The sequence below is a fragment of the Tursiops truncatus genome, chromosome 5 (assembly GCF_011762595.2).
Source record: "Tursiops truncatus isolate mTurTru1 chromosome 5, mTurTru1.mat.Y, whole genome shotgun sequence".
NCBI lineage: Eukaryota > Metazoa > Chordata > Mammalia > Artiodactyla > Delphinidae > Tursiops > Tursiops truncatus.
In genome coordinates this window covers 30,956,239-30,972,650 of record NC_047038.1, presented here as the reverse complement: position 1 = coordinate 30,972,650, position 16,412 = coordinate 30,956,239, and positions in this window count along the sequence as shown.

Here is a 16,412-nt window from a genome sequence, read left to right as displayed (position 1 = left end):
CTTTGCTGTGGATCCTCCTTTAATGGTGTTAAATCCACGAGATCCTACCCTTACACTCTTTGAATTAGAAAAGCTTTTAATGCACATCTTCTATATAGAAAATCTGGAAGATGGGTGTGGAAACTCAAAGTTTCCATAGGTAGGGAACTTGTCAAGATGACAGCCAGAAAAACTGGTATCCATCGACACATACATCTTTGCTATCCCTTTTTTTTGCACATCTATGAAAATAATAATTGAAATGATTTATAGATCGCCTACTATGGCCCAGTAATTCTGCCAAGGATTCCATATGTTTTTTTGTCATATAATGCTCATGAGGACCCTGAGGGATGAGAAAATAGGCTCAAGGATTTACCTTGACTCACACAAAAAACAAGTGGAGAAGCAGGATTCCAGTTCATTCTTCCTAACTTCAAAACTGGTACTTTTTGGTACTTAGCCCTGGAACCCATTTACTGTTTACTGGTGATAAAGATGGAAGCATGCATGGCCCCAGGCTCTCCACCACCTCCCTGAGGAGACCTTCACGGCAAATGCTCTTCAGAGAGCAATGAAAGCTTCACTCATCTGTTGCAGTAATTACAACATTTATTTTCTGGAAACTCTTTAAGTCAAGTCCCAGAGGCCCCGGAGAGGAACAGGTTCCTGGTATGGATCTCAGGCAGGAGCATTAGCTCTGGCCCCATGGTTACTTCTGGTCACTGAAGTGACCCCAAGGAATCAACAGGAATGCTTCCCTTCTCAGGTCCCACCACCCTGGTTGCCAGTGAGGATAAGAAAATAGGCATTTGCGCACATTCTAGCATCTTCCTAAACTCTGAATTTTAATCCTTTTTCAAGAGATTTCTTTCTGTTTGTCCTCTCCCTTTTCTTATCCACCAGACCAGGGACTTAATAAAGTTGTGTTGGTCTCAAAATACTCTTCAGTTTTTATCTCATTCCATTGAGTGAGTTTCAAATCTCCCTTAGGGCAAGCCCCATAAGGGCAGGGACCTTGTGTTTCTTGGTCTTGCTGTATTACCTGTGCCTAACTTCGTGCCTGGTATACAGTAGACACTCAATAAATGTTTGCTGAATGAATGAATATGTCAAACTCCACTAAATTGAAGAAAAATAGCAAATGACCTTAATACCTTGGCCCTAGGGTATTTAGGAACTTTGCAAATACAGATTTCCAGACTTTGCAGTAGATCTGCAGAAATTGAATATGCATAGCAGGAGCGTGGGGAAGTTGTATTTTTAATAAAAGCACCAGGAGCTTCTTAGTATTAGGCACATTTTGGAAACACAGCCCTGGGGTTTTTAATAAATGTGCTTCACCTGGGTCAGTGTCTCAAAGAGTAATTTTTCCCTCTGCCATGTAACACTCATTTATTGAGCAACTACTACAGCATTTCTGAATTGTGTCAAGCATTTGTCTTTTTCCTACTATGTGACTTTGTTTTTTGTTTGTTTCTCTTTTTGGCCACACCACGCAGCATATGGAACGTCGCCGGCCAGGGATTGAACCCGTGCCCCCTGCAGTGGAAGCGAGGAGTCTTAACCACTGGGCCACCAGGGAAGTCCTATGTAACCTTGTTTACATTGATTCCCAGGCTGTCTTTAGGTTAATTAATTATTTCACTTGTTTATTCATTCAACAAACATACTTAAAGTCCATCAGAAACCCACAAATACGTTTAGCTGAAAGAGGAAATGTTCACTGAAGTTCTATGTTTGGGTCGCTGTTCCGCTGTTGTCACTGGATTTGACGGGCAATTGATGGTGGTGGTAGAGAATTGGGGAGGAGGGTGAGGCAGGAAGAGATGTGGCTTGGTCTTCTGTCAATATTACAACATAGTTCTGCCCTTGGCAGTGAAAAGACTCTGAAGGACTGTCTGGATTCCTTTATTGGCCACAAATGTGGTTAGATAAAATATTATGTGCTGCTGGGGCCTGGTAATTATTACTTTTTCTATACAGAGATTTTTTGGGCAATGGTATATAACTTAAGAGTGATTTTCTCCTGCTTGTGCAGGAAGAGTCACTTAATCCCCAATCTATTTTGTCCTTGCCACTTTGCCTACGACCTTTTCTTTAAGTATGGAATCCTTCTTGCTGGACAGTACTATCTGTTAAGCAGAGTTGAAATGCCAGCTGGAATTGCAGGCTTGACCCTCTGCAATTTTACGTGTGTGAATGGATGTTTTCCTTCATGGATGTCAAAACCAAGTTAAATAGAATAGGTGTGTGAACAAGAAAGCACCTTTGTACTCAAGAGCCCCGTCTTTGGAGCTGTATGCCTCTGTTGTTCTCTGGGCCAGTTGGTGGCTCTGCGGAAGAACATACCCATCCCGTCTCCTTCCCACCGCTGGCTTGGCCTTACTCTGCCTCTAAACCCCCATCTTCAGGGTTTCTCACTGTAGCTCTTTGACATCAAAAAAGGAGGAAAGGCTAACAAACAAGCCCCATAGACATATCCCTTACTATGTCTTTTGGCTATTGTCTCAAAGTCATCAGAGTTATTACTCAGTTACTCAATTAATGATTATTACTCAATTATTATTATACCCCAAGTCTATCCTTCCTCCCTCCCTCCTTCTTTCCTTCCTTCTTCCCTTCCTCTGTTAAATTTTTCTTGAGAATCTACTATGTTGGGAGCCCTGTGCTAGAGGAAACAGTATAGTTGGGAAACTCTTTCTCAAAATTTGTCTGTGAACCATGTGTATCAGACTAACCTGGGGAGTTTGGGAGAAAGACACGAGCCCATCTAATCCTATTTCATTTCATACCTGTGTGACAGGGTGTGGCTAGCAAGCGCCCTAGTGGCCTTGACGCACACTAAAGTCAGAACAACTGGTGTAAAGGAAAGACAAAAACTCTGCAACTTAGGAGTTGTTTGTCCTTAGTGGAGTTTCTTCACCTGACTTTCAGCTTCCTCAGCTAAAAAACTCCAGGATCGCTATGAGGAATGCAGATAATGAATGTAAGATACAGTTCCTGGCACACAGTGGGTGCTGAATAGATGGTCATTGCTTAAAACGAGGTGCCTTGGAGGATAAAACGGCGATCCCCAACCATTTTGGCACCAGGGACCGGTTTCGTGGAAGACAATTTTCCCACGGATTTGGGGGTGGGGGGGATCGTTTTGGGATGATTCAATCGCATTAGATTTATTGTGCGCTTTATTTCTATTATTATTACATTGTAATATATAATAAAATAATTATACAACTCACCATAATGCTGACAGGAGGCGGAGCTCAGGCGCTAATGCGAGCGATGGGGAGCGGCTGTAAATACAGAAGAAGCTTTGCTCACTCGCCTGCCGCTCACCTCCTGCTGTGCGGCCCGCTTCCTAACAGGTCAGAGCAGTACAGGTCGATGGCCGGGGAGTTGGGGATCCCTGGGATAAAAAGTTTAGTCAGCGTAGTTCTCTTCACCTTTGTCTTTTCCTAAAATCTGCCCAACTTCGTATCAATTATGTTTCTCATCTACATCAGTGGTTATCAGCCTTAGCTCTCATTAGAACCCCTTGGGACGATGGGGAGTTTTTTAAGTCCTGATGCTAGGGCCCCAAACCAATTTCATTAAAATCTCCTGGAGGTGGGATCATGGTGTCATGATTTTTTTTAATTCCCCAGGCGATTCCAGTGTGTATCTGGTCTACCTTCCCTTCATTCTCCACCCTTTCTTTACGTCCAGGGGCACTCTTGAGCCCTCTAGTTCTTTTTTGGATGACAGCTTGTGGCCACATCATGCCACCTCTAGTGACTGAGAGGACTGTACTTTTTTGGTTGTTTTTAAAAGGGGCAGGTTCTGATGTCTATCCTGTTTATTGTAAAAATGGGCACCATATGGTAAGTCCTTGATTAGGGGCACACGGCAGCGCTGGGAGACCTGTTATTAAGCAACCTCCAAAGCGCAAGGGTGGAACTTGAAACGGAAGCCTTGGGCAGAGCATGAAGAGCTGCTGTAACAGGGACAGACACTGAGGGAAGCTAGGAAGCTCTGCTGGAAGGATTGGCACATGAAAATTCTCGAAGCTTCACTGTAGGGAAAGGGGGGAACCTTTCCTTTTACACTCCTCTTTCACACTCAAACTACTTTAAGACAAAAACAAACCAACCAACCCATATGGACATGAATGAAAAGGATACAGGACATTTCAGGGACTTCCAGGACAGGTGTGCAGGGAGCTCCAGGGGCCTGGAATGCAGACACACCAAGCCCTCAGAGCTCTTTCTCTTAACCTTGTTTTTCTGTTTCTTTCTGTACCATGTTTCACTGCTCTTTCTCTGGTGGACTGATTTCTCTGCTTCTTTGGGCACAGGGAATATTGCTCCCTCACAGCCCCTGAGTTTATGTGTTATATTTCTGGCTAAACAAAGGGACTTAAGACGCTCTTTGTTCCAATTCCAAATTTTGCAGCAGTGGGTCTTATGTGTCTTGGATCAGGTATTTCTTTCGACCACAGACAATTACTTTCTCTGAGGCCCAACCAGCAGCCGATTTTGTGTGCAGATGAAAATTTTATTTCCTTCAGATGTGGAACATTTTGGCTATAAAATGCACTTGTGATAAGTGGGGTTATAAGGCGTGTGCTTTTATTCCTCCATCATCTCATTTTTATCATGATAAACTAATGCTCACTGAGACAGTCTGAGCAGGAGACTCGTCGTCGTTATTTGTTCGTGCTCTGATACGTGTCCACCAGTCATGGAGAAATGTCACAGGTTGGAGAACACACCATTTTTGTGATAGTCATTCATTGAAGAAATATATAGAAGACATGGCATATGAGCCAGTTTGTGTGCCTGAGAATGTGTGTATATCCACCACTTCAGTTCTTAACTTGCTGTTCCACAAATTTAGATACACAGCTAAGGTCTCCACAATTTACTAGTTGTGAGACACCTGGGCAAGTCATAACTTCTCTAAGACCCAGTTTACTAATCTGTAAAGTGAGGGATAAAAATTATACTTATTATCATGAGAAGATTAAATAAAATAATACACCTGAAGTGCAAACAAAGTGATTGGCATATTTTGCAATCGTTCAAAATATCTTAACCATTATTGTTTTAATTTTTATTAATAAGGGACTAAATTTGGTACCTAGCTTGTAACAGCTGCAAAGGATATATATATGTACATCTATATATAGATATAGATGTAGATATAGATATCAATCACACAGTGCTCTCCCCACCACCCATGGCATTATTTTAAAGGGATTTCAATTAAGCATGAATTATTTTAAAAACTCCACCACCATTTGCAATCTGACAGTGCTTACCAGTAGGGGTCAAAGGCTACAGGTTCACTTTCTCTAGAGCCAAGGACAGAGTGAAAGGGGTGGAGAGAAAGCCCATTGCCAATTGGTGACTCCGCAGAAGGCTGGTTTAGAGATAAGCATTATTGAACGAACTTCACTTTGTGCTACACCTAAAGTGATGAAACTGACAGATGTCATGATTTCCAGAAAGAGCAGGAGATAAACTCACTGTCCAGTCAACACTCCTTTAGTACAGGACAGAGTGCAAGTCCAAGGCCGCATGCAGGGGACTCCCGAATACATAATCGTCCTAGAGGTTGTCCTTTCATCTCTGACTGATTTGACTAGAGATTGCCTGGGAGGGGAAAGGAAATCAGCATTTTTCTGATGATCTAGCATGTGCTAAGCACAGTACTATGTGCTGTTTGCAATGTTGTAAGAAGAGATAAATCTGTGATGTAGGTATGAGCTCCAGTTTACAAATGGGAAAACTGGGGCTCAGAGAGAGACTATTGTAACAAAAATTAATGTAATAACTAGTAAGAAGGCAGAGTTAGAATTTTGAAAATATTTTATTATGAACTATATGACAAAAATAAAACAAATCATAAATACACATTTTCATAAATAATTATAAGGCAGACACCCATATAACTACCATCAGGTCAAGAAATAAAACAAAGGCTCCTTGTGTATCCCTTTGAAATCATGGCCCTTTACTCTCCTCTTGGAGGTAACCACTCCACTGACTTTTGTGTTATTGATTCCTTGTTATATTTTAAAGTTATCAATCTCTAAACACCTTAGATTAGTTTTTCCAAGCTTTTAACTTTATACAGATGGAAGGAAGCATACTATATGTATGTTAATTCTCCCCAAATTGATTTGTAGATTCAGCAATCCCAATCAAAATTCCATCAATTACTTTGACAAGCTGATTCTATAGTTTATACTGAAATACAAAAGGGCCAAGAATTGGTGAGGCAGTCTACAAGAAAATAAGGTAGGAGAACCTATTCTACCAGATATAAAAACTTGTAAGCCAGGACTTCCCTGGCAGTCCAGTGGTTAAGACCCCGCGCTTCCATCGCAGTGGGTGTGGCTTCTATCCCTGGTCAGGGAACTAAGGTCCCGCATGCCGCATGGTGCGGCCTAAAATATAAATAAATAAATAGAAAACTTGTAAGCCATACTGATTAAGACAGTGTGGTGTTGCTCCAGGGATGGACAAATAGACACATGGAACAGAATAGAGCCTGGAACAAACTTACACTCATATGGGCACTTGATATATGAAAAGGTGATACTGTGATCCAGTGGAGAAATGATGGTCTTTTCAATAAATGTTTCTGTTGCAAGAAGGGGAATCCCTTCCAGGGCCTGAGAGTGGGCTCTTGTTTAACAATCAGAAATGAATTGTCCGAGGAGACACACGTGCTAACAAAGCAAGAGACTATCGGGAAGGGGCCCCCCGGGCGGAGAGCAGCAGGGTAAGGGAACCCAGGAGAACTGCTCTGCCATGTGGCTCGCGGTCTGGGGTTTTATGGTAATTGGGTTCGCTTCCGGGTTGTCCCTGGCCAATCACTCTGACTCAGGGTGCTTCCTAGTGGCACGTGCATCACTCAGCCAAGATGGATTCCAGCGAGAAGGATTCTGGGAGATTGGTCGGACATATGGGCTGGCGTCTCCTCTCTTCTTTTGACCTTTCCCGAATTCTTCCGGTTGGTGGTAGCTTGTTAGTTCCTCGTTCCTTACCAGGACCTCCTGTTGTAAGATAACTCATGCAAGTGGCTACCATCTTGTCTGGCCAAGGGGGGGCAGTTTCGGCCAGTGGTTCCCTTAACATTTCTTGGACAATTGGGTTATCTATATGGACAAAAAAAGCAAATCCATATATGAAAATCAATTCTAATTGGATTAAATATTTAAATGTGAAAGGCTACAAAGACTTTAGAAAATATATTGAAGTATATCGTCCTGACTTCAGGGTTGGGAAGGATTTTTTTAAGACACAAAAGTAGAAATAGAACTAGCTTGATAGGTTCCAAAGTCCATGCTCTTTCGACTGTGATATGACTTAGCAAGGGAACAAAATCTCTGTCCCGTGGCATTCCTTGATCCTGCATTTACATTCATGGAAGAAAAGAGGGAAAGAAAGACTTGATAAAAACCTGGAACAGCCTTGAGAATAAGGCTTTTCCTTAAAAACAAACACCATCGACTTTATACATATGTGACTAACTCCACAAAATAACATGTCCAGTGTTCAAAGGATTTAATTCTGCTCCCTGGCGGTTAAAGCTGAGTGGGGATGGTCATTGGCATGAGGTTAAAGTTCTAGAGCTTGTCTCTGCTGGACGCAGGGCTCTAGGGTCCTCATAGCTGAATGATTTGTCTTAGACTTTAGTTCATGTTGGACCATGCCATGCTCGTGTAACCATGTACCAAAGCCTAGGTGCAGTCGGGACAAGTGGACTGTAGTGGACACTACTGTGCTCTGCCCACGTCCCCTGGTACCTCACCAGGGGACATGTGTGGAAGGTGTCCTACTGCAAGGACCTACATCTCTGCCTGCTGGCTTGTTCTCGGTCCCAGCGTGGGATCAGGTGGCGGTATTGGCAAGTTTATCTTCCAGGAAAGGCCATCAGTTAATGTTGATACCGGGCAGCCCTGTGGGGCTCCTGGGCACAAATCCTTTGATTACAGGAAATAGGCTTCTTTCAGCCTCCATGACTTCCCTGAGTTCCAACGGGCAGATTCAAGCAGTTGCTAATTAGGGAAGGGAGGGGATGCGAGAGCAGGGAGAAACAGTCAAGAGAAACAATAGTGCAGCCTTGGGACAAGGTCCTCGTTCCCCATCAATATCTGAGCTGTTTTGCAGATACTGAAACCCCCTCCAGGTGGGAGAAGTTAATGATTAACAATGGTATTCTGCCCACAAGCATGTAGACCCCAGACCCGTTGGAACCTGAAGGTTGATGTCGCTGACTCCTACTTACCTCACCACGAACCCATCTGAAGAATGTCCACGAGCTGATCACGCCCTCTTTGAACCATTACTATAAAACTCCTCACTAACTTCTCCAAGTTGGGAGACACGGTTTTGAGGGCATTAGCCGCTGTGGCCCCCCTTGCCTGGCAAAGCACTAAAGCTATTCTTTTCTACTTCACCCAAAACTCTGTCTCAGAGATTCAATTCAGCACCGGTGTACAGAGAAGCTGAGATTTCGGCATCAATGTTGCTTGGGAATTGGAAGATAAATAGACTTTAGCTTCCTTGTGCCTTAGGGTGGGAACCTCTGAGACATTTTCTCACTGTCTCCCCAAGTCCCCAAGACAGGATTGCACCCCAGTTGCCCAGAGTGGTAACCTGCCCTCTAATACACACTTGATCAGCTGCCTTCCCTTCCCTCTGTCACCTCCCATTTCCCTGCCAGCACTCCTTGAGATAAACTACTTGCACAAATGCTTTTCCCAGGTTCTATTCCTGAGGAACCCAACCTAAGACAGGGGAGGGTGGGGATACCCTGGGGATTGGGCCCAGGCAAAAGAACGCAGATGACTGTCCCAAGAAATGTAGAACCAGGGACTAGAGGTCTGTAATCCTAGCTGTGAGAGGACAGCAGAGGAACTGCAGTTAGAGAATATTTGCTCCCAAGGAGGAGACCCAGACTCAGCTAGGCTTGCAGAAATGGCCATAAGGACTGATCCAACAACATACAGAGACTGTGACAGCAAGTAGTCATGACTGGATCTCAGACAGAGAAAAGGAGAAAGCCACAGCTGGGCTGTCCCAAGGAGGATTCGGGGCAGTAATTCAGATGGTCAGACAGCTCAGCTGTGATCTCTTCCCTTTTTATATGCATCCCTATCACGTGGGCATCTTGATGCTCTTAGCAGCGGCCCTTCCATGCTACATCCTTCTGGGTTCGGAAAAGCAGTTCCCAGTGGTCCTACTGCCAGTGTTTCCTCAGCGTCCAGTGGGAAAAGGAAGGATAAGGTAGGCTCCCTGCTTGATGGCCCGGAGTGCAAGCAGAGAGAGTCCTGCTGGCTCCCACGCCTACTCACACTTACTGTGAGGGGATATTAGTGTTCTTTGGTTGCAAGTAATAGAAGCAAGTAAGTTGAACTAACACAAGGAGAAAAGGGGTGGGGTTGGCAGGGACGTGTCATGGAACCCAAGAGCAGGAATGCAGCTAAGCTCAGTGAGTGACTGGGAAAAGGAACTAGAAGGCCCTAGGGTTCACACTCTGTTCACATTTTTCTGCCATTTTCTGCGCAATTGCTTCACTCTGCTGACCTGTTTCTTTGCTCCTTTGCGCACAGGTACACGACAGGGGAGTATGGGTCATTAACATATATGTGTTATATTTCCTGAATCTACAAGCTATATTTCCAGCCACAGAAAGAGTTTTGAACCACTAATGGTTTCAATTTTTTTTCTTATTTCTTTTTTTGTGGTTTCAAATATTGAAAGATGAATGACGGACACAGCTGGGTATACATCCCTGATCTGATCAGTTACAGCAGGTGGGCTAAGTTCTCAGAGCACCCACGTGGCTATTAGGGATTTACCTGTATTAAGTAAAATTCCCAGAGAAGGTGGAGGGAGGTCATTAGCTTATGCGCTTGACAGATCCACTTAAAGATGTCTACCTGAGAGGGGGACTAGATGACCATGGGCACAACCCTTAACCTTCCTAGCTCTCTGTTTCTTCCCAAATAAAAAGAAGGGCTGCCGGGCTTCCCTGGTGGTCCAGTGGTTAAGACTCTGCACTTCCATTTGCAGGGGACACGGGATCGATTCCTGATCTGGGAACTAAGATCCTGCATGCTGCAGGGCGAGGCCAGAAAAAAAATAAAAAGGGTTGGGACTAAACACTTTTTGTGGTCAACTCCAGCTTCAATTTGAACACCTATAAACTCAGAGCCTCTCCTTTTCACATTCTGTGACATTTTCTAGAGCCCAACAACCATTTTCTTTAACTATGAGGGGGACATTTTACAGAAGAGCTGCCACCTTTTAGCCAAAATTCCCTTTCCTTTCCAACTGGTCTGCATTATTTTCCTTCTGGAAATTGGGAGCAGACTAGGGGAACTACGAAGGTGGCTCAGGGGCAGGGCAGGCCAGGCAACCCGGATGGAGCCCTTCTGTCTCTTTCAAGCCCTGGAAGGAAGAGAGACGGCAGACATCGTGTAGAAGGCAGGCGGATGATTAGAACTGGATGCACGGTACTTACTGGTTAGCTTCGTCCCTTCCCTGCAACGTATCTCTTCCTGCCAGATGGCTCACCTGCTTTAACTCTGAACTTGACCCTAGATAATAGCAGCAGGTAGAAAGTGAATAAATAACCTTTTCCTCAGTTGACCTCTCTCTCTGCTCCCAGACGCGTCAGTTATCTACTTATACGCCCTAATGTACGTCAGATTGTTCTCGAACGCTGGTCACGTCCAAGTCACATCACACGTGGGGCTGCTCGCACCCTGGTGCAGCTCCAAGACAATAGCTCCCTCTGTCATGCTTGGAGAAGTGGGTGGGGCACTGGAACCCCTCCCACTTCCTCTAATGGCTCCACCCACCCCGGATCCGTGTGCCACCCCAGGCTCCTCCCACCTCTAACATCAGCTTCTTTCTCCTCAGGGAATATAGGCAAGTGCAGCCACTGCTGGCTTTCTACATCAGAAAGCTACCCATTGCTGCATTCCAGTATTTTCCCCAGGATTCCTGGGCTCTGGGACTGTCAGAGAACCCACCCTGGCGTGAATGGGTGAACATAGATCCAATTTCCAAGCCCCATGTCGTTGCAACTGTTGTTAATAATAATAATAACAATGCCATACCTACTTCCTCTTTCCACCCCCTCGTCTTCTTTTTTTTTTTTAAATAAATTTATTTATTTATTTTTTGGTTGCATTGGGTCTTCATTGCTGTGCATGGGCTTTCTCTAGTTGCGGCAAGCGGGGGCTACTCTTTGTTGCGGAGCACAGGCTCTAGGCACATGGCCTGCAGTAGTTGTGGCACGTGGGCTCAGTAGTTGTGGCGCATGGGCTTAGTTGCTACGCGGCATGTGGGATCTTCCTGGGCCAGGGCTCAAACCCGTGTCCCCTGCATTGGCAGGCGGATTCTTAACCACTGCGCCACCAGGGAAGTACACCCCCTTGTCTTCTAATTTTCTCAAACTCTTCCTGTCAAATGAAGGAGAGCTTTCCTGTGTGAAGACCCCCTGCCCGAGGACTCGCAGGTAGCTAGAGGTGGCAGCTGGGTTGGGGCTACAGAGGGGGTGGGAGATCCTCAAGACTTCCCAGGCAGAGAACTCCTCGGTTCTCTGCCCCAGACGAGTGTTCATAGAAATGGAGAGAATTCAATTGAATTGGTGATGTAAGAGGGTGAAACACTCTATCCCTTACATTTTCCTTCATTTAAGATATTTTTCCTTAGTTACCTATAAACATTATAATTATAATTAGCCCGGGGACTGGATTGCTTTTCAGTTCTACAATTGATTTTACCATTTCTTTATTTAATATTTAATTACACTAAATGATTTTTGGGAAAGGAGTGAGGAGCAATCTTTTTTTAAAAAATAAATTTATTTACTTTATTTATTTATTTATTATTTTTGGCTGCGTTGGGTCTTCATTGCTGCACACGGGCTTTTTCTAGTTGCGGCGAGCTGGGGCTCCTCTTCCTTGCGGTGCACGGGCTTCTCATTGCCCTGGCTTCTCTTGTTGCTCAGCATGGGCTCTAGGCACGCGGGCTTCAGTAGCTGTGGCTCACGGGCTTCAGTAGTTGTGACTCACGGGCTCTAGAGCACAGGCTCAGTAGTTGTGGTGCACTGGCTTAGTTGTTCCGCGGTATGTGGGATCTTCCCAGACCAGGGCTGGAACCCGTGTCCCCTACATTGAAAGGCAGATTCTTAACCACTGCGTCAGCAGGGAAGCCCTGTGCAGCAATCTTTAAGCCAGTAAAGGCAACAGGAGTGGCTTTGTCAGCTTCATAATCTCCATGAGTCCCCCAAAGACAACCCCAAACTCCAATAAGCTAAGGCAAACAAAGTGCTTACCTTGCAAAATCTTCTCCAAGACCAGGATCCTAATTCTCAGCAATCTCATTAGAATTGCTGCCCCTTAAACCCTGTACCTAGAAAACCACGTCTCTGTATCTCTATTTGATATATATAATTCTAAAATTATGTGACCATATTTTCCTAATTATGCCAATGCCCAGGGAAGAAAAGCAGATATTTTGATGAGATCAACACTAAAAATGTTCTGAGCAGCATTAAGAAGAATGTTGTAATGAAAGTATTTTTCTTGTTATTCATTTATTTATTCGCATTCAATCACCAAGGAATAAATATCTTCCTGTTAGGAAATGTTAGCTTGCAAAAGTAGAAAACCAATTCAAATTAGCTTAATGAGCAAAAGGATTTACTGGCTCATTTAACTGGAATGTGCAGAGGAAGAGCAGGCTTTAGGGTTGATTTTTTTCAGTGGTTCAACAGTGTGCTTCTCTCCAAAGAGGTATTACTTTTATCCTCAGGATGGCTAAGTGTCTATAGAAGTTTTAGATTCACATCCTCAAATAGGAGAGCTCTTCCATTCCAGCATTCACTCCACTGGGAACAGCTTAGGCCAATGGTCCATGGACTGTGCTCCAAGGAATGGAAAATGGTGACTACACCAACAAGCGTGTGTGTGTGTGTGTGTGTGTGTGTGTGTGTGTGTGTGTGTGTGTGTTGGACATTGATTTGAAAATCTAGCACTGTAAAGATGAGGGAAGGAAGAAGCCATGCTGGGACAGCAGACAGCAAACATCTAGTGTAGAAAGTGTGTTCCACTCCATGGGAGATAAAACTATGAATCAAAGCAACTAGTGCTCTCCAAGACCTCAAAGGGAAATAGTTGAGGTAAGATATATTCCCTGAATAACTACATATCAATGTGTTTTCAATACAGTATTACCTAACTTTGATGCTGTTATCAAAGTCCCAAGAGAGAGAACAATGTTACGTTTTGCATGACTTATGGGCAGGCCACAGCACTTACATAATGAAAACACACACACACACACACACACACACACACACTATATATATATATATAAAGAAAGCATTGGAAAGCAAGAGAAAAAAGCTAGAACATCTAGATACTAATTTCTTTTGTTTAAGTGTATTTGTTCTGTTTGTAACAAGTTTCTCATTCTGCATTGGAGAAAAAATGAAACATTATATTCTTCCTTCCTAGACCTCCCTTATTTTAGGATATTCCCATGTATTTTAGGGGTTCATGTGACTTGACTCTCATTTGGAAACTATCACTGTAGTAGACTGAATAATGGCCCCCAAGAGATGTTCTGTCCAAATCCCTGGAACTGTGAACGTTACCTTATATCCAAAGGGACTTTGCAGATGTGACTAAATTAAGGATTTTGAGACGGAGAGATTATCCTGGATGATCCAACTGGGTCTGATGTAATCACAAGGGTCCTAATAAAAGGGAAGCAAGAAGGTCAAAGAAGGAGGAGATGGGATGACAGATATAGAAGCTGGAGTGATGCACTTTGAAGGTGGAGGAAGTGGGCCAGGAGCCAAGCAAGGCAGGTGGTCTCTAAAAGCTGGAGAAGACAAGGAAACAGACTCTCCCCTGGAGCCTGCAGAAGGAACCAGCCCTGCCAATACCTTGCTTTTTAACCCCTTAGGATTCATTTTGGATTTCTGACCTCCAGAACTCTAAGAGAATAAATTTGTGTTTTAAGCCACTAAGTTTGTGATAATTTGTTACATCAGCAAAGGAAACTAACATAGTACCTCTTCCCCTGCTTCCAAACTCACCCCTTTGCTCTCTACCCTGCAGCCACCTTCGAGTGACCTTATATAATGCAAACCTGTTTGCTTAAAGTTTTTCACTGGCTCCTCATTGTTTAGAAGATTACGTCCAAATTCCTTTGCAAGTTGCCTTCATCTCCCTTCACTGCCCTTACCTTCTCTCCCTCCTCTTGGCTACCCTTTCTCTTTCCTTTCACTGGTTCTCACTCTAGACCCTGGGCTTTTGCAATGCTGTTCCTCCTTCTGGAAGAGGGTGTCTACCTGTCTCAGTCCGGTAAATTTGTTTCTTTCAACATCTCCTAGACTACGAAGACATTAGGACTGCCCTAAACAGAGTTGATTGCTCTCCTCTCAACGTTCCCATCACATTTTCTATGCACCTTGGTGATACATAGCACATACCACCCTGTGTTGTCACTGGGCTGTTTACACCTGCTTCTCCTGGCAGGCGCCGATCCTAGGCAGGAACACCAGAAGAGCCTGATAAATCCTTGCCAAAGGCATCAATGATCGTGCCTGTGTCACCCATCTTGCCTCTGGGTCTCCAGTGAGCAGCGCCATATCTCTTTTCCTCCTTGAGCATAATGCAGATGGGTTTTTCAATGGTTCCTTGACATTTACCAAACAGACCTACATCTTCATAGCCTTCCATAGCCCTTGAATCATAGGCTTTCAAGCCAGAGAAATGCTCCAGGAGAGGCTGGGGTGGGAGGCCGGGTCAATGGATGTTTTTAGTTTGAGCGCAACCCTCGTACATATGGACACAAACACAGGAAGAGCAGGCCCAGCATGGGAATATTTTTAGAAGAAAAGATAGATAAGAATTCCAAATCATGGGAAGTTAACATCAACCTTTAACCTTTAACTAATGATTTCAAAGCACTTTGAAAAAAAACCCAACCACACGAAGGTGGTGATTATTGTTTCTCACGCATCCCAGGCTCACGTTCCCCACTTCCTCATGTCTGCTTCCTGGGATTACCCCCAAACAAACCATCTGCCCCCGGTTCTTGTCTCAGCGTCTATTTTTAGGAAAACCCAAGGTAAGGCATTGTGTAAAGCCACATGGTTACACATTGGTGAAAGCCAAGACTTTATGATTTAATTTATGGGGACGGAGCTAAGAAAATGTTCCTGCCCTTTCATTTCAAAGTCTCACCTATTCTAATCATCTGGCAACTTTGAGGATACACTGCTTCTCTTTCCCCCGACTGGCAACAACTCCCTCTTGAGGGGCCATGTCAGCCTGCACTCCCAAGTTATAACACCCAGAATCAAGCCAGATCAGATATAACACCAATGTAGGACTATCTAATGCAAACATGCCATTAAAAGAATAAAGACTGTTTTCTATCACTCTTGGACTTGACCTGTGAAGCTTTCAAACAGACACATGGAAACAATCACAATGAAAAGATTTCATGCATTTTTGGAACAAAGCTTATTTATTCAAAATACCTTTATATTTGGATCCCATCACATTACAGGATTTTAGAGAAACTCTTAGTTTTATTCTCAGAGCTATAGATTTCTTATTTAATAATTGATGATGATGATGATGTAGAAATAAAGTGACTCAGTTTGAGGGTTCAGTTATAATTTTGAATTATTCACTGAAGATTTTTCCCATCGATTCTATTGTCTGAGGATCCCAAAGCAGTTCTTGGTAACAATGATAACTTTTCACATTTTCATGGAAAGGCCAACTCCATGTAAAGGACCAACTGTAGAGGTTTCATTTTTTATTCAAATGCATCAGAGCCATCTTGACTTTTCAGATTTTTATTTTTATAACTTAAAAAATATATATTTATTTATTTGGCTGCACCGGGTCTTCCTTGCAGCATGCGGGATCCTCATTGCCAAGTGTGGGATCTTTAGTTGCGGCATGCAGACTCTTAGTTGCGGCATGTGGGATCTAGTTCCCTGACCAGGGATCAAAGCTGGGCCCCCTGCATTGGGAGCATGGAGTCTTAGCCACTGGACCATCAGGGAAGTCCTTGTTTTTATAACTTTGAATATCAGAGAAAATTCATCACCTTGCTCCTTTTAAAGCAGAGGCATCAGGACCTCAATGGTTAGAATAAAGAAGATTAAATTAACCCTGAGTTGTCATGCATCTGACTGTGGACTCCAAGAGCTAGGAAGGCCCAGATTTTCCGAAGAATTGAACTTTGGTTCTTGACTCAAGTGTAGTGTGGAGTCTCAACCTGGCACTCTTGAACCTGAATGGTATTAAGAAAGCACCCAGCTCATGTGTTGTCCACAGAAACAATTGACCCTCACATTTCCTTATCAAGACTTGATATAGGAACTTCCCTGGT